We start from the raw sequence: 24955 nt of genomic DNA on the forward strand, positions 1-24955 counted from the left end.
AACATAATCACTCCCCTTAATTTTTGTGTTATTTTGGTTGCTTTAGCACTACACCAACAGCAGAGCAGAATACTTGCAACAGACACCATATTACCCACAAAGCCAAAACTCTTTTTTCTCTGGCTCTTTATAGAAAAAATTGCTACTTCTAGTATAAGGATTCCATTATTTTCCAATAATGTATATTGTGTGCTCTGAGATTCCTGGACACCAAAATAAAAAGTAAAACAATATTATATAACAAAATGAAAAGTAACAATTATTTTTTTAGAACTGATGCTAAATTTGCCATTTGTATATTTCTGTTACTTTCAATAGTAAAATAGAAAATGGCATATTATCAATCAGGGTCCAATCGAGGCAAATGTCACCTCAGTCATTTAAACAGGGAAAAATGAACATGAAAGATTTTCAACCTTTAGAAGGTAGTTAACTAATAAAAGAACCCCATATTGCACACAGAGTGTATGGCAGGACAGAGCTGCTTGCAAGTGGTTGATTCTAGGGAAGTAGGGTCTGAGGATGCAACTGATATCCCCTAACTGAATAATAATGATAATGGAGAACTAGTAGGGACCCAACAGAGAAGAGGCTTCCTGCCTCCATCACCTTGCATGTCACTCCTTTGCCCTTTGTTGATGAAGGGTTACATTCTCCATCTGGCAAGATCCCCACAATCCAGCAGGGCAAAGAAGGGTGGGTGTGGAGCTGACAAACAGGAAGTGGGTAACTGGCACCTGTGTGGAAATACAAGTGTACTGAATTACATAAATGTCTCGTATGGGTCTTTTTAAAATTGACTCAGTTAACGCTTGTCATAAGAGTATATTGGATTCAGTGAAGGCATTTTTCTGGCAGAGGGCTAAATTTTTGAGACACAGGCTAGCTGCTTCTTACTGATCTACGTTGATAATAGGACACTGTCTAGAAGATATAGAAGAGTGAGTCGGAAGCATGTTGTTTAGAATAAATACTGTTTTAATTATAGACCATTTTTTCTCTACAGAAAAATTACCTGAAAGAAGAAATTAAAAATGGGGTCCGGTTGGTGTTAAAATAACAATACCAAAGGATGCTGTCTGTTCTGTTTTTAGCCAGTGTGGTAAGTACTTCTAGGTCCCTTCAAACTCTACCAACTTATTTCTTTATGTTCCCAAAGGGTGTCAGACATTTGCTCACAAATTATTCCTCTCAGTGTTAACTGCCATTTTTCTCCTGTATTTCTCCAGACCAATGGAAAGGAAATGGCTGCTGAGAGTTCTGAAATCACCAGAAGCCAGAGAACACTGCCAAGGCAGCCAGTGCGCCTGCGCCCAGGCGAAAACTGCTGGTGCCTACACAGAAGATGGCTTGATGTCTATGCTGTTGTCAGGGTGGCCAATATACGCCAATGCATCCCATCGTCCCTCACTTTTACTCTGGTCCATTGCTGGAGGGCGATGCCCACTTACACTACGGTGTCCACCACCACCATGGGTTATACACATGCTGAACACCACATGTCCTTAACAGAAAGTTAGAGACTCACATCTTTTTTTCTTGTCTCTTCTCATTAGGACTCAAGGACATGTCCACAAGAGAAGGTCTAAAGAAAAATCCCCTCTTCCAGTGATCTATGAACATTTTTTATGAGAATGCATTTTTTATGTACCTTAACCTACTCTGCTACTCATAGTTCTTTCCCATAAAGCTCTTTGGTTTCTCACGCAAAGAATATCCGAGTGAGTCCCACTGTTGAACTTCCAGACATGTCCCAAACATATCTAAATTCTATAGTTACAGTTTATGGTGAAATCTGTGAGTCCCTAAGACATAAAAATGAAGTTTGTTTTTCCATCCAAAGGACAAAAAAAAAAAAAAAAAAGAGAGAGAGATTTAACATTATGTCATGTGAATTCTGCTATTATTCTTATAAAAAATAATCTTCTTATGTATTTCTCCCTCTAGTTGGTGAATTTCTCAAAGGCAGAATTATATTCTGATTTTCTAGTCATTTTCTAAGCACTTAACACAGTGCCTAGGACAAAGAGGCATTCAACTAATGTTTGTTGTTCAAATTTGCATAGAAATTAACTGAATTAACAAATCAAGTGAAAATCTAATGTCTCCGTATTATTAAGGTTCTGTGCTTTGGCTTACTTTACACCAAATAATCGAGATTAGTTTACTGATTCTCACCTGCTTTTCATGTATCAACATGTTAAAAAGAGGAATAGAGACGATCACCCTTAGTAATATGTGAGGAACTATTTCCTTAAACAATTATGATTTGGAAGGTTTTTCCACTTTTACACCAAGATTTGGTAATTGATGGAACAAGAAGGGCCAGTAATAGCTGTTGCTAATGGTAACGTACCCTGAGGACAAACAGGAGGGAAATCCTGGGAAGTAGCATGGAGAAAACTGTAGAGTTAGAGGGAGGATATCAAAGTAAAAATAGAATAATTTAGAAATCACCATCTTTCTTTGAATGGGTATCCTGGCAGTCAAAATCCCCAAACAGAAGCTCCTTGAGCCAAGACTTCCTTTGAAACCACTTCTATTTCATGGAAACTAATTTTTAAAATGCTCAGTGGTTTAGGAACATGAAGAGTCAGTTTACAAATCATCAGCCACCTCATGAAAAGAAAAAGAAATCATCAAGAACCCAGATTTGAAAACCATATAACGGAGTTAAACATGAAGTCATGTGACAAATTAGAGGGACACCCGAGTAATTTCAACACAGTCAAATCATCAGCCTTCAGTCCTCACAGTGATTATGCTCTCAGCTTACATACATCTCTGCATTACTGTGGCATCCTAATAACAGTTGTTAAAAATCCTGACATGTTGGTAATGTGAGGAGAGGACATCCTTCAGTGTACCTATGCCAATCGGCAAATGTCTGTTCTAGTTACTGAGGTTTTTAGTCCTTCTAACTATATATAGCTCATACTCCTCCAATCTCTGTACTTCAGAACAGAGTATATATATAACAGCTCAATGAAAATAAGCAAGCTGGGATTATTAACTAGTTCATATGTTGTTGTTTTTTTTAACATTTTTTTTTAAGATTTTATTTATTTATTTGAGAGAGAGAATGACATAGAGAGAGAGAGAGAGCATGAGAGGGGGGAGGGTCAGAGAGAGAAGCAGACTCCCTGCTGAGCAGGGAGCCCGACGTGGGACTCGATCCCGGGACTCCAGGATCATGACCTGAGCCGAAGGCAGTTGCTTAACCGACTGAGCCACCCAGGCGCCCGTTCATATGTTGTTTTAAAAACCCAGGTCTATGCTAAAATGCTCTGATATTACGCATGAGGTGAATGTGTGTTAAATCCGGACTTTTGAGAAGAGCTGTACTTAATGTGTTTTAAATATGAAGCAATCACCTTGTTATGAAGATTTTTTTTTAATTTTCCACTTCTAAGATTAAGAGGACATCCCTAATTATTATGTATTCTGGGCCCCAATTTAATATTCACTTTTCCCAGAGCATGCACTTTAACCCATGAATGACTTGCATATAGTGTTTCCTCATCACTTAGTATTCTCACACAGCCTTCAAATCTTAACTCAAATATCTCCCTCTTTATGAAACTTTCCTCTGATCCCCCAGGCAGAGGCAACTAGGTTACTTCTTCTTTTTTTTTTTTTTTTAATGTTTCCTCACTGTTTTAACAATACCATGAAAAAAATACACAGTTTAGAATCTGGAACTCACCACTGGGTCTGCCTGGGTTTCAAGGGTAGCTGGCTAGGGCTGCACAGCCCCTAGGTTACTTCTTTCCTGTATGTTCCCACTGAACTTTCTGCAGCCCACTGAACTTGTTTTTCAATCTCCTGTCTCAGAATGAGTTTCTCACGCACAGGATTAGCATGTCTTGCCCCTTTATGCCTCTATTATTTAGTCCAGTTCTGGAACATAATTGAGGAAAACAGTAACTTATTAAATGAGACTATCTGCCTTCTGGATCTTCTCTCTTCTTACACCTCATCCCAGTAATATATATGCGTTTTGTTATGCTTCAGACACAGAGGACTATTTGCGATTTTAAAATCTTTCATAGTTTTCATTACGATGGCTTTGTTCAAAGACTTGTATCAGTCTGCATGGCCCATCTCTTGGCTGAAACAGAAGACTTTCATAGATACACAACACAGCAACCTGTTGTGTTCTCTGTTGTGTCTTAAGGGGCTCCTGAGAACTTCCTCAACTGCCAGAACCTCTACCACCAGAATATCTTCATTTATATCACTGCTCAGTCCAATTTTAACTTCCAAACACTTCTGAAAAATATCTACCATTAATTTCTCTGCATGTTAGTGTGCTGATATTCTCCAGTGTTCAAATTATCTGAAAAGGAGAGAACAATCTGCTTAAGGTTCAACACAATCCCTACAGTTTACTGGATATGTGATTTGGAGCCTGCCACTTAACATCTGCTTGTCTCAAGTTCTCAACTGAAAAATTGTAATAATGATAGTAAACACTCAGAAATATCGCTATTTTATAAAATTCAATTGAATGTGAAACTATAATGATAGTCAACATTTATTGAATACATATTAAGCATTTACATTTGCCTTACATACATTATTAAATTTAATCATCCCTACAGCATTACAGAATAGGCATTAGTGTCCCTTTTTACAGAAAATTTGCTGGAAGGGGCGTGTGTGTGTGTGCGCGCGCGTGCGTGCATGTGTTGTGGAGAACATATCTAGTGTAGTAGTCTGGTCAGTTATTTTAAATGTAAAAAGTGAACAGCTAGAACAAGGAAATAAGACTATTCAGTCAATATGGATGTGCATCAGGTTTAATGAGGTTGTTAAGACATAAACCAGCAATCAGCTTTCAAAAAGGAACTGTTTTTTTTTTTTAAAGATTTTATTTATTTATTTGACAGAGAGATAGAGAGAGAGAGCACAAGCAGGCAGAGTGACAGGCAGAGGGAGAGGGAGAAGCAGGCTCTCTGCTGAGCAGGGAGCCGGACGTGGGGCTCAATCCCAGGACCCCAGGATCATGACCTGAGCCGAAGGCAGCCGCTTAACCGACTGAGCCACCCAGGCGCCCCAAGGAACTGGTATTTTTAACAAAAATTTAAAAATCTAAGAATATTTTCACGAATAACCAAAAAAGGGCTCATGAGATGGAACTTCCGAAGAGGCCCTATAATCCTGCTAAAGCTAAAACAAATTATCAGCTCAGTTAAGGGAAAACCTACTACCCAACACAAGCCAGGTACCAAGCTAGACCTCTGTGCTGGAGGCAAAGGTGATTCCATGCTGCTGTCCAGTGGGAGGATCAGAGATGCAGTCATATTTTAAGTTAATAGTGAAGGGAAGGGTACTTGTATTACAGAATGTCACAGAAAGAAAAAACTAACCCAGCTGAAGAGATTAGGAATGGACTTACAGAAGAGATAGAATTTTTGTGGTCTTCGGAAACTAAGTAATAGTTGAAAGGTGGGGAAGAAAGGATATTTAACATAAGGCAGTCATGTACTATTTAGAAATATTACCTTGAGGATCTAGTCTATTTGGAAAATATTGAGATGCTCTATTCTAGTTAACAAGTATCCAAAAGACATGTGTCCCCAAAATGGAAGCTAAATTCTGAGCAAACTTAAGGTATTATCATGTGACCAATACACATTAATCATCAGATTTAAACAATAAGATAAAATGCTGGTTTGTAATTTATCTAAAAAGTATTGTCCCCAAACAGCAGTGAAGCCTGTAAAGATACAAATCAGCTCTTTTTTCGCGTTTCTTCCTGAAATTTAGCCAAATTTAGAATGCAAAACAACCATACTTAGTTCCTCTTTTAATAAGATCTATATGTGATCTTGATGAATGAAATGAGAATATTGTCTTTGAAAATAAACTAATTATGGAATTAAATGAAATTCCATCATTCTAATTAACTAAAGTCTATAATTCTAATTTCATTTTTAGTGAATAAATTACATTTTTCACACCATTTCTATGGGTGTTTCTCTTTCCAATCACCATCCCCTTACTTTCTCTATGTATCTCACTTCATCTTCATAAAAGAAAATAATAATTTCTACCCCTGGTCAGATGGAGTATGAATGAAAGGCAATTCCTGTTAGGACATGTTCTGAAATAAAGCTCAGAAGTTGGTAACTTTTACCTTGATAACTTGGAAATAGAGAACAGAGGCCAGAAGCTATGCATCAAACATTAAAATCCAATGGCAATTAAAAAAATCAAATAGTCAAAAGACATAGTGAGGTGACCATTGGAAGTCAGTAAATAAAACCAACTGGTTTGAGAAACCAGAAAAACTAAGCATAAAAGTCATGGAGTGGACAAAAAGGAAGTGATTTAGAAATGTTCCTTAAATGGAAAAAGGGTAACTCCAATAAGCCAAACACAAGACAGGTCAGTTTTTGTAGGTCAGGAGTATCTGATAGAAACTGAAATGAACAGAAAGAGTAGCCATCCCTTTATACCAGAAGATATGAATGGTGCATACTTTTTAAATTCTAGTTTCCACATAGTAGCTGAAGTCTATCTGGTCTGTCCACAAAGTCCCTAGAGGCAAATCTCTTCTAGCAACAGAGATAAAACCCTCTGAAGAGAAACATTTGGAAAATCAAAGCTTTCTCTCTGCCCCAATAATAATGTGTTGATAAGGAAGAGAAAATGAGGCTTTTGAGAAAGTAAAAGCTAATTTTTTAAAGATAGTCTAAATCAGATGAGGTGATAATAGAATTGTACTGCTTTTCATCTTTAGTTCATTTGTAATGCTCTTGAATTTCAGTACAAAATTGTATACTGTGTACCCAGAATCAATATTTTTAAATCAACTAAAAAAATACTGAGTTAAATGAATCAATTTTTGTTTGCATTTATAAATGGATAGAGCTTTAATAAGACATTAGATTTAGAAAAACATTTCCAACAGACACTTCAGACTAGTTTGATATGTCAATAGCCTGCATTCTAAATCCCCAGTTCCATAGAGAGCTTTCTCCCTGGAATCTGGAATTCTTTGGATTAAGGTAGCAGATGCTGGGCCAGATTCTATAGCCCTACATCTGATTTTTCATTCCTTACTCTACCTAGCCCTATTTCTAAAAAGAGGGTTTTTTTTCTTTTTTTTAATAGACATGTGGTTAGTATAACCTCTTCCATACACTTTCTCTGAATTTTCCCAAATACTTTCTTTACCCTAGCAGGATCCTAGGGAAAAATAAGAAAAGAAAGAATGAAAAGATAGGTGTGTAATTCTAGGTAACTAGCTCTAATTAAAGGGGTGAATAGAAATTACTTATGTTCAGGAGGCATATAATATATAGTTAGAATTGTGGGCTCTGAACACATCAGGTTTAGATCCCACTTCTACCACTTCCTGCCTGGGTGACCTCTCATAAGTCATGTAAGCGCTTCCTGCCAAAGTCACTTCTTTTTAAACTTATGGCTAATAATAATACCTGCCTCTTAGAATTACTGTGAAGATTAAACAAGAGGGCTGGCACTGAGGAAGCACTGAATAAATGTTAGTGGGTATTGTTATTATTAGATCCCACATTTTTGTAATATGGAGGTAAATGGGCCATTCTTTGTTCCAGTTTCCAGCACCTTCACCTAAATATCACCCTTCTTCATTCCTATCTTCATAGGAATGCAGGCTCATGAAATTGTTTAGATCAGATAATCATAAATAATAAATAATTAAATAGGTGCTTTTTCCTCAGTGAGACCAGGTTCAATAAATCATAATTATTTAATATCATTATGCCAAAGAAGCCATGAATAAAATAATTAAGGGAAACACTTTATTGGGAGTTTTGTTGCTTAATGAACTCGGAATCTTTGAAAAGTGTCTTAAAACTTAATAAATGAAGAACTAGCTGTGATCCTTTATAATTGTTAATTAAGCAATTAAGTACTTTAATACAGTAATATTTGAACTTCAATGTTTCTCATGTTCTGTAATTTTTTTAGTTCATTCTGTTACTTTTATAAAATAATGAAATCGTTTTCTGATAATTTACTGCGTTTTTGTTGCTATTTCATGCTAGACTTTAAACATGAGTGAGAAGTTGACACAAACGTCAGCACCCCACTCTTGCTCCAAGACAGCCGGATGAAACTAGAGAGTATGGTGGGCCAGAGGGTGAAGAGGATGGCTTTGCTCACACCCACTCTAGAGCTTTCATGTGTCAACTCTGCACAAAGTTAAACCCCAACTTTACATTCAACTTCATATTACCACACCCACATTTATAATTAGATCCGTGGCTAAAACATACATTTTAATGAGAGGTATCTAGTTTTGCTTCCATTTGGCAGGTCAGTGAATTCTAGTAACTTGGCAGACAAATGAGAGTTTATTTCAGGTAATGAGCAGATCAGTGTAAATGCTGAAACAAAGACTCAATGTGAAGTGGAAGAAACAGCATTCTTTTATATTCTAAGAAATATAGAGGAACAAGCATGAGTGAGTCCTATTAGAGGAAATACTTCATGATGATCATCGTAGGTAAGAAAACTTTAAGTGTGCACTTTGATATATACATCCATGGAAGCTGAAAGAAGATGTGAATCTTGGATATATATTTAAAAAAAGTTACTTTTGTGCATTTATGATTTTAAGTGTGGACCTTAAAGGTCCGTCTCTAATGTTGGCCTGTCGATGGTAAGATACCTCCTTATTCAAAAAATATGTGTTCACATTTAATGTTAGGGTGAGATCTGTCAGCCACTCTTCAGGCACCCTGGCAACTAAAATAATATGACAGAAGGTAAATCTCTCAAATCATGTTTAAAATATGCTTCCATAAAATCTTATTTTCATACCATTCAATGACATTGAAATGTCATTATTTTTTAAAATTAACCTCTTCTCTGTAAGACCTTAAGTTACTTGAAGACACAGGCTATCTTTTAGAAACTCTTTTTCCTGCACTGTGACTTTCTCGGGACCTGATACACAAAAGATTCTCCGGAAATATTTATGAAAGTGAAACTTACAACAGTGGAGTCAATGTAGACACATTATCAAATAAGCAATTGCCTCACTTAGTAAATCAGAGTCTGGAAGACTGGAAAAGGACTTAGAGATCATTTGAATAAACTCCTTATTTCACTGATAAAGAATCCAGAAACCCAAAAATGTGATGCTTGTTCAAAACCAGCTCAGGATAGTGAGATCCAGTTTTCACTCCTGGATCCCAATTACACTAGCTCATGCAGGAACAAATGGTGCCAGGGGGTCATTGTTCCAATGAGTATCTTACTTCTAATGTGCGAAGCGGAAAACTGTGGGATACTTGTAAATTAAATCATGCCTGGCAGTCAAAAGTCCAGTGTGTGTGTTTGTGTGTTTAAGAGAAAGAATGAGTAGCTACGGAGAGAAAGCTTTGAATAAGAAAATATTCCCAAAGAAATATTAATTATATGGAAATATAAAAATCAATATAATAATATATTTTAAATATAAAATATATTTAGACATAAATATTTACTTGCTAAAAAAAGTTGAAAGGAAAAATTATCTTTATTAATTACCAACTAATTTTTATGACTAAAACCTATTGCTATTCCAGCTAAAATCAACACCTATCCCTGCTTTAGCATACATAGTACCCTTTCTTTATAATAAATAAGTGGCTAGGGCACCTGGGTGGCTCAGTCAGTTAAGGGACTGCCTTCAGCTCAGGTCATGATCCTGGAGTCCCAGGATCTAGTCCCACATCAGGCTCCCTGCTCAGCAGGGAGTCTGCTTCCCCCTCTGACCCTTCTCCCCCTCATGTGCTCTCTCTCTCTCTCTCTCTCATTCTCACTCTCTCAAATAAATAAGTAAAATCTTTAAAAGATAAATAAATAAATAAATAAATAAATAAATAATAAATAAATAAATAATAAATAAATAAATGGCTAAGCATTGGGCCTCTGAACAAAAATTAATCTGTTGACTAACTTCTATATACCTCAGTTCTCCTATTTTCAAAAGGAATACAATAGAAGAACTTACCTCATTGGATTACTGTGATGATTAAATAAACTGCTATATGTAAAACATCTTAGAGCAGGTATGTGATTCATAGTATGTGTTTAATAAATGTTATATATAAATAAACATTAAATATATATTTATTATATATTTTATATATATATTATCTTTTCAATTCCCAATCATTGAGTTATGAGTCCCTCAATATGCCTGGATATTTCAGGTTAGGAGTAACCTGAAACCTGAAAAGAAAGGAAATTCAGAGTTTAAAAGAACTACCAAATCACTGGTAAGTTGTTCCCTCCTTCCTTCCTCAATCTGACATCAAACAAACAGAGAAAACTAAGCTTAAACATTGTTTTTCCTTAAGAAAACAATTAATTAAAAAACTTGTGATTCTAGAACATTTTGCCTATGATTTGAGTAAATCCCTATTTTTAATATATGGAGCTAATAATCACTATGTCTGGCAATCACACTAGGGTATGTGTTTTATATTTTAAAACTTTCATATGTATGAAATTTTTTAAGATTTTATTTATTCATTAGAGAGAGAGAGCACACATGTGTGAGGGGGGTTGGGGAGGGAGAGAGAGAATCCCAAGCAGGTTCCCCACTGAGTGCAGAGCCTGATGTGGAGCTCAATCTCATGACCCTGAGATCATAACCTGAACCAAAATCTAGAGTCCAGTGCTTAACCAATTAAGCCACCCAGGTGCCCCTCATATGTATGAATTTTGATCACTATATGGAAGATTATCTAAACAAGTCTTTCTCTTATCTATTTGAACATAGGTATATATATATATCCATTTTTCAATTTTGTTTATAGAATCACAAACCTTAGAAGGACCTTCCTAGTTTCCCAATCTCACCTCCCTCTTGATGTGATAATCCTTTCTTCAGCACATCTGATATTTCCATTTCTTCCCAAGTAGCTTTTGATGTGTGGGTTAACTGTTCCTTGAGAGGAATAGTTTTATTGTCAAAAGTATTAAAAAAAAATGTTGCTGATAAACAATCCTTTGTTTCCTATTGAATTCAACCACATCATTGCAAATGGTAAGATCTCATTCCTTTTGATGGCTGCATAATATTCCATTGTGTATATAGATAAGTAGATAGATGATAGATGATAGATAGATATAGATGATAGATAGATAGATAGATAGATAGATAGATAGATAGATAGATATAGATAGATATTCAAATCTATCTTCTGTAATTTATTACTCAAGATAATTATTATGATGCTTTATAAATTTATTTGTCTTCAAATGAAAAAAAATCCATACTTCTAATGGTCCTTAGATTAACTGCTATAGAGACCCAACCCTATGCTGGGCCCCCATTTGGGAAACTCTAGTTTGTCTGTATCTCTCTTAAAGTATGGTGCAATCTTATCAACATAGAATAGGACTATTATGTCCATCCTTTGGATATCATATCCATGTTTAAAGATTTTCTTAGCATTTTTAGGCATCTATATCATAGTGTTTAGTTGTACTGAATATGTTTACTTAGGGTAAAGCCTTGCTTTACTAGATACTTCGAGAATTGGATCATTTTGTTGGTGATATTTCCTATTTACTTGAGAGGTCCCAGTGTACTCATTTTAGTTACCATGGCATACTGAACAAAATTCTCTTATTTTGATATGTCTGAGGATCCTTCCCAGTGTGCATTCATGGAGACAAGTTTGAGGGATGCATAATTCACAGAGACATTACCTCTCCACAGTGATGGAAGTAGATGGCCTAAATAGATAAATAGCCAGAAAGGCAGGGATGCCCAGAGCTGTCAAGTTGACCTCAGTGTCATTGGTGTAGTACAGTGGAAAACAGTCTTGAGTAGGGTTTAGAGGAAAGGTTTTGAAGTAGTCTTCCATGCACACAAATCCCAGCTTTCTCATTTATAACTGCTTGACTTTGAACATATTCCAAACCTAGTTTCCCCATGATTTAAGATAATACTTACCTTGTAAGGTGGTTTTTAGGAGGACATGGAGAGACAGTACAGTGTAGTTGTTAGAAATAAAAACTTTAACATCAGAAAAGTTTGACTGAAATCTTGGCTTTACTATTAACTAGTTTCTTGACTTTGGCTAAGTCTTGATTTCTTCTGTAAAATGAGGATAATCATAATCTCCCCTTCACTATATAGAAATGAGGATTTAACAACAAGGCTGTCACATGGTGAGTTTTCAATAAATTATGTTGATTATGATAATGACTGCAAAAACATAATACAATACCTGTATCAAAGAAGATAATAAATGGTTATTATTCAGTGTCCACTCCTATAATTGCCTATAACTTCTAGACAAATAATTCCTGACTCAACAAGAGAAAACATATTTTATATGATTTTGGAAAACTTTATCAGGTGATCCATTAGGGAAATAAATCCTTTTAAAAATAGTGTAAATGAGCTAAAAAAAAAATAGGAGAGCTGAATTCTTCACAAAATAATATGGAGACCATCCTGGAGTTATTTGAATTTCAATTTTGTCTTCTCCATTCAAATATAGGTTCCTTGAAAACAGGGTCAGGACTTCCATAGACCCAGCAAAATTCCTTGCTTATTAATGGGACAGGTAAATATAATTCTTTAAACTTCAGGTTTTTTCAACTGTATAATGGTGTTAATAATAATTGCCTATTATCTAAGAGTATTGTTGTATCCACAAGAGAACAGTTACTATAGCAGTAATATAAATTAGGTAAAGACTTGTAAGTTTTGAAGTGCTATATGCTGACAGGTCATTAAATCATTCTATGTTTAGGTACTGTGTATGCATGAGAGAGAAAGAGAGAGAGAGAATTAAGGATATATATGTCAGTTGGTCTTCTAGTGTGATTTCTGGCATCCCAGCATTTCCATGTCCCTAAACTGATAAAGTTAGTGATTTGAACTGCCAGAATTTCACAGACAGAATCCTGCAGTTAATGTAATCAGTGGGGGGGATCTTAATGGGGAAAGGGTGTAACGGGCAGAGGTATCAAATGGCAAAGGTATTCCATCAGGCTCAGCAAATGGTGTGGCTGTAAAAACCGTTTTTGAAATACAGCCAACAAGACTAATTGAAGTTCTAGCCCTATAAAATAAAGCTAATGTGCTTTCCTCAAAGAGGGGTCTGTAAAGCTCTTGTCTGTTGTAGAAGGCTCAACTACAGCAAGTACGTAGATGCAATGTGCCCTAGGCATGGAATGCATCCGAAATCTAGGCAAACCAGAGTGACATGAGGAGTTCTACAGAGGTCAGAGGTAGCTAGCGTTCAGTCTTCTAACCCAGAAGATCACATGAAATGGAAGTGTAGTTTTCTGGAGTTCACTTCAAGATAAATACAAATGAAAATATGAGGAAGCTTGTGAATGCAGTTCTCACACTTCTGAATTTCATTACAGGGATGATTTATACAGATGATGAATGCAGTAGAAAAGGAAGAACCTAGCTAAGAGAAATGCTTTGCATCTCTTAGATCTGTCTGCATGTCTACAAAATTGGTATGATAATAAAAACAATATTGTTAGAAAAGATAAACAGAAGGGGATTATCAAAATATTCTTACACTGCAAAACACACAAAAAATGTAAGGAAGAAGACCTGTGTTTCTACCTAGCATATAGAAAGCTGCATGACAATGTCACTTTCACAAAATCATGCAAAACCAGAACTTTTTTTCAGTGCATCAGGAAGCTGAGATTAACAGACAACCGGGGGTAGAAATTTCAAATGGTTACAGCCCCACCGAAGGGAGAGAGGATACACAAATCGTTTGACCTTTGGTAGAACACCTAAGGAAGAGGCCACCATAAAAGTGGTTAAGAAAAAAACCAATTGATATTTTAATATTTTTAAGTAAATGTGAAATAAAATATGAAATATGAAATAAATATGAAAGTAAATATGAAATGAAAAATGAAATCTACATGAAAATTTAGATTTCTCGGAAACTCAAGACATAGTGAAATCCTCATTCATTTGCTAGGGCTAGGACATGCTAAAATTAAAAACACGATATCAGGCACTGTATTCAGCATAGGAAACAGTAAGTGAATTTGAAGCTAGATCAATAGAAAATATTTTTACTGAAATACAAAGAAAAAAGAGTTTAAAAAAAAAAAATCAGACCTTCCAGGAGATAGGGGACAATGTCAAAGGATCTAATATACATGTACTTGGAATAACAGAAGAAAAAAAGAGAATGGGACAAAAGAAATATTTGAAGAGATAATGGCCGACTTTCTCCCTAAATTAATGAAAGAAAACAACCAGAAACTCGGAGACCTTCAGGACAAATATAAATAAAATAAATATAAATAAAAATAAGCTAAAATTAAACACATAATAGACAAACAGATGATAGCCCACTTCCCCTCAGAGACTATACAATCCAAAAGAAAATAGAACATGCACATTAAAGTACTGAAAAAAGAAAAGCTACCACCTCAGAATTCTATCCTGAGCAATAATAAAATTTTAAAATAAAGATAAATTAAGCACTTCCTTGGACAAAATGCTATAAGAAATGTTAAAGGAAGTTCTTCGAGCAAAAGGAAAATGGTACTACATGGAATTGTAAATCTAAACACACACACAGAACAGCATCAACAATGGTAAATGTAGTGAATATGAATTTTTAAACATTTAAAAAATCATTAAAAACAATTAACTGTACAAAACAAAAAGAGGAAAAAAATGTGAGGTTTATAACAGGTAAAATTAAGATGCATGACTGTAATACCATAAAGGATGAGAGGGATAAAGTGGAAGGCTACTGTTGAAAGATTGTTACATTACATATAAAGTGGAAAAATATTTGAGGAAGACTGTGGAACATAATGATGCGCATTGTAAACCTGTAGCAACAATGTAAATAATAAACAAGAGGTATAAATAATAATCCAAAATAAGGCAGAATGAGAGGAAACAGGAAACAGATGAGACAAAAGTAAATAATTTTAAAGACTGTGGTTTTAAATACATCAATAACTACATTAAATCAATGGTCAAAACATACCAATCGAAATTTAGAGATTGTCAGAGTGTCAGATGGGATAGATTGACTAGAAGTGGAAGGATGTGGGGAAAATATACACCATGCCATCAATAATCAAAAGAAAGCTATAGTGAATTTATTAGTATCAGACAACGTAAACTTCCGAACAAAGAGTTTTGCTAGGGATACAAAGGTAAATTACATAATGATAAAGGGATATAAAAGGCTTAAACATGAAAAGCAAAAGCTGATAGAACTAAAAACAGAAATAGAGAAATTTTGGACTTGGAGATATCTGCAATCCTTCCTCAGTAATTGGGAGAACAAGCAGATAAAAATCATTGAAAGTATAGATTTGAACATTATCAGCCAATTTAGCTGAGATTTATAGAATATTCCACCCAATAATAATAGAATACACATTCTTTTTAAAGCACACATGAAACTTCACCAGGGCAGACAACTATATTATTGGCCATAAGACAAATCTTGACAAATTCATAGGAATTAAAATAATACAAAGTATGTTTCCTTAATACAAAACAAACTAGTAATCGATAACAAAAAAAATATGGAAATCAAATATTTGGAAATTGACATATATTCTAAATAACCAATAGTCAAAAATTTTAAAGAAAATTAGAAAATATTCCAAATTAAGTAAAACATGAAAACAGAGCATATCAAAATGTATAGGATATAATTAGAGCAGTGCCCAGAGGAAAATATATTGTACCCAATGCCTATATTAGAAGAGAGTAAGTATCTGTATTCAATAATCTAAGCATCCATATTAAGAAAATTGAAAAAGATGAACAAATTAAACACAAATCAGGAAAAGGGAAGAAAACAATACAAAGTAGCAATCCTTAAAATAAAATGAACAAATGCTGATTCTTCTAATAGATAAATAAAATGTATAGAATTTTAGAATCACTGATTTTTAAAAAGACTGAAAAACATAAAAATAAAAATAAAAAGACTGAAGAAAAAGAATACCAGAATTAGGAATCAAATAGGGGGACATCACCACAGATTGCACAAATATCAAAAGGAAAAAAGAAAGTGGTATAAATAACTTTAATAATTTAATGAAACGATTCCCCCCCTTCATTTTTCCCAGATATATTTCCAAATGCTCCATATTTCCATATCATTTGAAAGATGAAAGCTATGAAAGTGCACTCAGGAAAATTAGCTAGAATGATTAGTCCTATACCTATTAAAGAATCTGAAGTTTTAGTTAAAAACCTTATCTACTGGCACAGATAACCTCACTTGGTGAATTCTACCAAATATTTCAGGAGGAAATAATACAAATTTCACACAAATTCTTCCAGCAAACAGAAAAAGGTTGTTATTGACTGAATGTCTGTGTCCCTGCAAAATTCATGTATTGAAAGCCTAACCCACAATGTGATGGTATTTGGAGGTGGAGTCTTTGGGAGGTGATTAGGCCATGCAAGTGGAGCCCTCATGAATGGAAGATTGCTTTTATCAAGGAGCTTCCAGAGACCTCTCTCACTCTCCTGTCATGTGAGGACACATTAAGAAGACCACAATTTATGAACCAGAAATTAGGTACCCACCAGACACCAAGTCTGCAGATGCCTTGATCTTGGATTTCCCAGAACACGGGAACTAAATGTTTGTTGGTTAAGCCACCTAGTCTATGGTATCTCTGTTAAAGCAGTCTGAATGGACTAAGGCAAGCATGTAGTTCTTTCCAATTGTTTTATGAGATCTGTTACCAAAACTTGAAAAATATATTTTAAAGAGATAAAAGACCTATATCCCTCATTCATAAAGATCCTTAAAAAGTAGTATCACTTCAAATCCAGCAATATAGAAAAGGTTAATATGTCATGACCAAGTGAAATTTATGTCGGGAGGGCAAGGTTATAATTCACTAGGGAGTAAGAGGTTGAAGGTGGGTAAAACTGGTAAAGGGGGTCAAGAGGTACAAACTTCTAGCTATAAAATAAATAAGTTATGGGGATGTAATGTACAGCATGGAGACTATAGTTAATAGTACTGTACTGCATATTTAGAAGTTGCCAAGAAAGTAACTCTTGAAAATTTTCTTCACAAGAAAAATAATTATGATTCTCTGTGGAGATCAATGATAACTAGACTTATTGTGGTAATCATTTCATAGTGTACACAAAAATCAAATCATTACATTGCACACTTGAAACTAATACAATATTATATGTCAATTATACCGCAACAAAAAATTAAACATGAATAAATTTAACAAAATATGTGCAGGATTTATATGCTTTTTAAAATAAAAAAAGATTGTCAAGGGAAATCAAAGATCTACATAAAAGGAGAATATACTATTGTTTACAGGTCGAAGATTTAATACTGTTATGATGTCACATTTTGCCAAATTGATCTATAAATTCAGTGAAATCCTAACAAAATCCCAGCAAGTTGTTTTACTGATACAAATTGATAAGCCGATCCTAAATTTTTGTGGCAATGGAAAATCCTAGAATAGACAAAAGAATTTTGAAACACTTCTAGAAAGAAACAGAAAATTTTTTGCAAACTTGAGTGAGGGAATGATTTCTTAGGGCACAAAAAGCATGCTCCCTTAAAAAAAAATGGCTAATTGGACTTAATCAAATTAAAAATACCTACTCTGTGGAAGAGAATGTTATGACAATGAAAAGACAAGTCACAGAGTGAAAAAAAATTACAAAACAAATCTTATAAAATTCTTGTGTCCAGATACATCAAGAACTCTCACAACTGAATATTAAGCAAAAGATTCGAACAGACACTTCACCGAAAATATATGAATGGGAAATAAGTACATGAAAAGATTCTCAGCACCATTAGTCATTAAGAAAATACAAATTAAAACACTTATTAGAATGGCTAAATTTTTTGAAAATGCAATGAATGTCAAATGGTAGCAAGGATGCTGAGCAACTGGAACTCTCATACATATCTGGTAAGAATGAAAAATGGTAGAACCACTTTGGAAGTCAGGTTAGCTATTTCCTATGAAGTTAAACATACACTTACAACATGATTTAGGAATCCTGTATCTGTATTTGTCCAGGTGACATGAAAACATAAGTATCAACTCAAGGACTTCTACATTAATGTTCATGGCAACTTTATTCATAATCACCCCAAAGTGGAAACTACCCAAATTTTCACCAACTCATGAATGAATATGTAAATTGTGGTACATCCATCCAATAGCACACTCTCATTAAAAAGAAACAGAGTGTTGATACATTTAGCAACATGGATAAATCACAGAAGCTTTATTCTAAGTGAAATAAACCAGACACCAATGACTACATACTGTATAATTTCCTACAGCCTCCTGGAAAAAGCAAAATTACAGGGACAGAATCAAATCGGTGGTTACCAGGACCTGGGGATTGGGTAGGGGTTTGACCGTAAATAGGCATAAAGGAAATTTGGTGGGGGGCATAAGACAAAGTCTATATCTTGATTTTAGTGGAGGTTATATAATGTTTACATTTGTCAAAACTCCTAAAACTGTACATTTTAAAAGGCCAGATTTTGTGTGTATACATTGCATCTCAATAAACTTGACTTGAAAAAAAAGTGTTAGGAAATATCAGATTTTAGTTCAGGTAAATCGTGGCATTTGCAGGCACATTGGTCTTCACAAAGGATCTCATTTTTATGTCTTTTAACACAGCTTTGAGGTCAAATAGTTTGCTGGGTCTTTTATCTACCTGCATTCAATCCCTTTTCCAGTTGGGTTTGACCGAAAGTAAACATAATGGGAGATTATATTGAGAAAGCAAGTGAACTCTTGGTGTTTATTTCCTAAGTTCCCTCCCCTGTAGGTTGCTCTTGACTGGCTGTGTCCCTTGATGAAAGGTCACACTTCTGCCAAGCAACTTTGTCTACCCATATCCCTCTGTCTCCACTTACCTTTAATCCTTCAAGATTAAGGATACCTGGCTTTTATGGGTTCAGTGGTACTGTGCTATCCTCTCTGGTTCCTCTACACCCTGCCCACATTAAATTCCCCTCAAATTATTCCATTTCAGCGTGTCATCCCTCTACTGTCACAATCCTGACTGATACAGAGAGCGAGGTTCAACTCCTGATTCCATCGCTTTGTAGCTGTGAGCACTTGGGTTATGCATTTCACATATTTGAGCGTTGGTTTTTTCATCTGTTTTTTTTTTTTAAATATGAATAATAATATCTCTTCAGCAAGGTTGTTATGCAGATTCAATAATGATATACTAGCGGAAAAGTTTTCATTAATGTTTTCTCCCTTTCTCATCTTAGTCTCTCCCTTCAATCACTGGATGTATATTCTCTTTCAACTTCTTCATATGCTCCTGTTTCTACCCTGTCTTTCAAGGTGACAGAAATTCTCTATCATGTATAAATGCACAAGCAATTTACATAGGGGTATATAATGTGCAGAACCCTGTATAAATGGCTTAAATGTACCATGGTTATGTTCCTGGAATAAACTTGCTATTTCTACTGCTGCAGAACAGTTAAGTCAAACTTTTGAATTAGGTCAACAAAATCCACAAATAGGGTGGAATCTTTGGACTGTCTAAGCAGGGACAGATCTGGAATAAATCAGCCACAGATATCACTTGTCAGCATGCTGAGAGAGGCATTTCAAAAAAAGGGTAGAAGGTACATCAAGAATATTGGCTTCTGGTAGCATTATGATGCATCCGTTAAATCTATATTGCAAGTTTTCCATCATGTGGATTCAAGCTAACATAATTGTTTTATGGCAGTAATGTCTAAACAAGGGTCCACAATTAAGCTGTATTTTTATCTTGACTTGTGAACTATCACTGCCAACTACTCAAATTTCAAGCTTGTTGAGGCATATGTTATCCCTGGAAACCCTTCATAAAAAAAAATGGAGTATTTTACTGTCCCACCAATTCAGTGTGCTCTGGTCAGTTCCCCATCTAGATCCAAATTAACCATGTAATAGTTTCTACACTAGTGACTTGTGTTTTAAATGACTTTTAAAGCAAAACCAAAAAGAACAAATTTACTTCTATTTGTGCAAAACATGATCTGGCTTGGATTCTTTTTCTAGCTTTTTAAATAGTGAGACAGGCTGAAGCTGTGGGACAAGAACTGGATATAGAATTAAGATATGTATTTGAAATCTGGTTCTGCTACTACTTCCTAGCTGTCTGGCCTCATAAAGTCACTTAATGTATCTAGCCTCAGTTTCCTCATCTGTCAAATGGAGACCTAGTGGTGAATCAAATGAGCTAGTAATGATCTAACAGCATAATACCTCTGGGACTTAATAACTTATTCTTTTACAGTCTGAGTGTGTAAGGTTCAAATGTGATTAGTAGGAAATGGGAATGAAGAAAATTTTCAGACAGAGGCAGGAATGTTTTGGTGAAAAGGAAATTAAAATACTGGAGAGGAGAGAAAGATAAGAATGATTACAACATCTGCATTTATAGCCCACATGTCACAGTTCAGTATTTATAGATTTGTTAGTGACAGCCTTCCCATTATAGCAATGTTAATCCTGAAGTCGCTGTCTGTTCACTGGCACAATGCTGTGCACCTGACCGAGGCTGAAACTACTCACCATTTCCATAGATGATCATTGCATTTAAGGGTCCAAAATATACACCAATAAATCAGTTTGGGTTTCTGATTATAATCTCCCTAAATCTTACTTTGAAATACCTTAGTGAATTTCTTTTTAACAAATCTGAGTGCATTTTTGTTTCCCTAAAATGGTTTGTAATTATCCGAGCTAGACTAAAACCTCAGGGAGAAGTGATGGGTCTAAGGCTGAACACAATGCTAAATGTATACTTAAATTTTCCGGAGCCCAAGCTCCTGTTGCTACTTAAATACCATGATCAAAGTAATAGATAAAATAAATATGGAGAAGAGTAGGAGAGGGAAAGAGAGAGACTGAGAGAAAGAAAATAAGAGAGAGTGGGGGGGGGAGATGGAAGAGAGGCTTGGGAAAATGTTCAGTGGAAAATCTAGAAATGATGTAAGAGAAAGCAAAGGCAGGGATTGGAGTAAGGGGTGTATAACTGAGACTATAAAAACTCAGAGAGAAAACTCACCATCAGGGCTCAGTTTGGGAGAAACTGCACAGACAGGACTCTAAAGTTAGAATCTCCTGATTTTTCACAAGGTAAGTTAAATACAAAAGCTATGAGAAAAATTTAGAGTTTTTTTCCTTTGAGCTATTTTTTTTTTATTTTCACATACTTTTTAAATGTTTTGATTATATCTTGATTTTGAACGTTTTTTGGTGATATTTCCCTCTCTAAAATGAGTAGAAAATCTAAGAAGATATTTTTGCAATACAAAATTAAGGTGGAGCTAATTGTTCAGACATTTCATATTTATTAGATTATTTGTTGCTTTTGTTTCCCATTTCAAAACAAAGAGAGAGACAATTCAAGATGATGATTCTCTGTGTATGTTACTAGTATTAATTTTGCTTTCATCAAAGATGTCCAATTTAGTAAATGTTTAAGTGTATAAAAGTGGTCTACTTTTAAAAGCCTAGGTAGAAAAGAAAGGTTTTCTCTTATCTTTATTTCTATCAAAGTTGGAGCTTAAGAAATATCCCTAAATTAATCAAATTCTAAAGTCAGTATTCTATATTCATCGAACCTAGAGTATCCTCTGTTTTTTCTTGTAAACCTCAAATATACCAGTATGATATTAATAACAGTTTAAAGTAGACTTAAATCACTATTTTGTATTTTTGTATTCTTTAGTATTTGAAGTGCTCTTGCCATTAAATGATTGAATTAAGAGTTAATTTGAAACATACATTTGAATTATGTTTAAGAACAAATTTAAAACTTTGCTTCAGGTTTTGGTCCATGGGAATAGTGTACGCTCAGTAAATTCAGTTTTACAAATGCAAAATATTGGTCCTTCAAATTATAATGATAGCTGCTATAGGTTTAGGAATGTGATAGTTATTTGTTTCTAAGTTATCTCTCTAGAAATTAAATAATTTTAACAATAATTTATGATAATTTTAATGCCCATGTAAGCTATAAAATGGATAAGTCTCCCCGAAAACATCAGGCACGGTGTGTGTTCTCTTTACTTTGGTACTGGTCTTCAGCACTCTCCCAGAATTTTTCTAAGGAAACCCTCCCATGGGTATGAATTCAAGTCTCCTCTTTGTAAATGAATTGCACTGTGGTGTCGCTCAATAAGGTATTTAAAGTTGACATTTGTTTCTCTCCCTTATTTCTCAGAGTTTTGAATTGATTCCTATATAATGAGTCATGGACAGTAGAGAAGCAGATATGTTTAGTAGACTAGATTTAGGGTCCTCAAGACTACAATTTTAACTTCTTATTCAAATACTTTCAATGATTTGAACCTTTGATTAATAAAATTAGACTAATTGAACCTGTACCAAAGGAATAGAACGCAAAGTAAGCGGTCCCAAAATATTGTCCCAACTCTGTCGCTATGTAGTTTATAACTTCAGGCAAATCTTAAGCACAGAATAGGGCTCAATAATATCCTGTTATTATGGAAAGAGACAAAAGAACTGGAAGTACCAGGGATACTGAGTGGGAGAATGAGCAAGGGAAGTTCCCACATCAGCCAGTTTTCCTATATTAGAGAATGAAGACTCAGTTTCACACTATCTTGGGGTTAATCTTTACATATCACCTAATTTAATCTTCTTGCCTATATTTCATCTACTGACATCCCTACCTACCAGACAACCTTTGCTTAGAGACTTTGGCACCCTCAGAGGAACACAAGTTTTGGGGTCAGGAAACCAGACTTCTAATCCCAGTCCTGACTTCAGCACCTTTCACTCAGCCTTCCGGGGGCTTCATTCTCCCCTGGAGACCGGGAGGTAATAAAAGATGAGCCCCAAGTTCCCTCCTAGCCCTGGGCACCTCTCTACACAGGCCAACTCCCCTGTACTTGAGATGTCTCTGATTTAGAGGTCTCTTTTAACTGAGCCCTCCCTCTTCTTTGCCAGATAGTTCTCAGGGTACCTCTCCAGAGCAGTGGTTAGGATCACCTGCCAGTAATTGCCCGGTGCCTTGGTTGGCTTGAATTGGCTGTTGCCCAGCCTTACCCTTATCAATGTCCCACCAGCTCAGGCCTCAGCACTAGGCTGCTCCCACAGGAACAGTTCCTCCACCATGCCTCACCCTGCTCCCTCCTCTTCTTTGTCCTTCCTAAATCTCTCCTTCATCTCCATCCCCTTGGCCAGCTTAACTGTCTCTGAGCCTCACTCTCTCCATCTGTTGAGAGTGTTCAGTTTCCAATGAACATCCCCTCCCTTTCTAAAATTCTATGTTCCCATGACACATAAGGCTATAGCCATGTGGAAAATGCAATTTTATTTATTTATTTTTTAAGATTTTATTTATATTTGACAGAGAGTGCACACACAAGCAAGGGAAGATGCAGGCAGAGGGAGAAGCAGACTCCCTGCAGAGCAGAGAGCCCGATGTGGGGCTCCATCCCAGGACCCTGGGATCATGACCTAAGCCAAAGGCAAATGCTTAACCAACTGAGCCACCCAGGTGCCCCTAAGAAAATGCACTTTTAAAATATCACCCATGCCACCAATGGCAACTTGGCTGTTGACCCACCAAGTCAGAGCTATGGTTCCCATGGGACCACTTTGGTGGTTGCATTTCCCTGTAAGCTCTGACTTTTCTATCCACACCAGGGCTCCATGAGGCATGCTCTCTTCCTCTGCCTTCTCTATAGTCCATCCCTTCCCAGCTCTTCTGATGCTGTGTAAGGTCTAGTTCCAGTGACGAGATCCTTCATTCCCATAATGCCCATGGTGGTTCTGCTTTCGTGGCACAGCTGTTTATGCTACGCTATACTGTCAATATCACAAAAACTCTGTGAAAATCATGATCCTAACAACATAGAAAATTTTTAAAAAAACAATCAATAAAGGTATCTTATGAACTAAAAAATATAATATGTATCATATAAAATTATATTAAAATTCAATTAAAAATTCACTTTTATTACTAGAATTAGACTTGAATAATTATGTTTTGAGTATAACTGAGATTAATTCCCTTTGTTTTCTTCCCATTATGATATTCTGGTGTATGTTAATATTTTCATAGTAATATTTTATAGAAATATTATGGCTGAAATTAATGATAATGCATAATATACTGTAACACCAAATGTTGGAGTGGTTGCCACTTGTAACTCTGGTGAGATGTCTTCCCTCACTCAATATTATTTTATTATAATTTATTTTCTATCACTTTGTCATAATTCTAGATTTCAAGTGATTTTGTTCCTTAAAATGAACAAGGATAAAAAAATATTTTTCATAACATAAAAAAGTAGTATGACATATTTTGTTAAGTTGCCAGATTTAGAAGGAAATATCAGGAGAATGATAGCTATTATTTGCATAATTAATTTGTGTTAGTCACTTGTATTATTCATAATCCTTATAACAAACCACAAAGTAAATCTTTGCCCCATATTCCTGATGAAAATACTAAAACGGAGAGGCTAGGGAGCATGCCCAGTCAAGAATCATATCCATATCTGTATAACCTAAAGACTGACCTCTTTCTAGTAATTGACTTCGTTGTATTAGAGAGTATACATGTGGGACGCGTGGGTGGCTCAGTTGGTTGAGTGTCTGCCTAGGGCTCAGATCATGATCCCAGGGTCTTGGAATCGAGCCCCGCATCAGGTTCCCTGCTCAGCGGGGATCCTGCTTCTCCCTCTGCCTGCCCCTCCCTCTGCTTCTGCACTCTCTCTTTCTGACAAATGAAAATAAAATCTTAAAAAAAAAAAGTATACATGCAGTACAGGGAGTTAGGATACCAGTATTCTAAAGTAACTCAGCTTATCTCAGTACATTTATTTTTAAAAAGAACAATTACAATATTTTTCATGTAGATCTAGCATGATTGATGTGGTGATAAAAGGAGATAAATTAATTTCAAAATAAT

The 24955-nt window shown here is 35.3% G+C and overlaps 1 protein-coding gene across 1 annotated transcript in view; it reads left to right on the forward strand.

The window, feature by feature from the left end:
* Positions 1–21100: 21100 nt before the first annotated feature.
* Positions 21101–24955, forward strand: part of OSTN (osteocrin) — a 46322-nt gene continuing 42467 nt past the window's right edge. Inside the window, exon 1 of the mRNA XM_034990205.1 lies at positions 21101–21144. The gene's annotated coding sequence lies outside the window, so the exon portion shown is untranslated. The remainder of the gene's footprint in view (positions 21145–24955) is intronic.

The sequence above is a fragment of the Mirounga leonina genome, unplaced genomic scaffold (genome assembly GCF_011800145.1).
Source record: "Mirounga leonina isolate KUSES-001 unplaced genomic scaffold, KU_Mleo_1.0 Mir_115, whole genome shotgun sequence".
NCBI classification, from domain to species: domain Eukaryota; kingdom Metazoa; phylum Chordata; class Mammalia; order Carnivora; family Phocidae; genus Mirounga; species Mirounga leonina.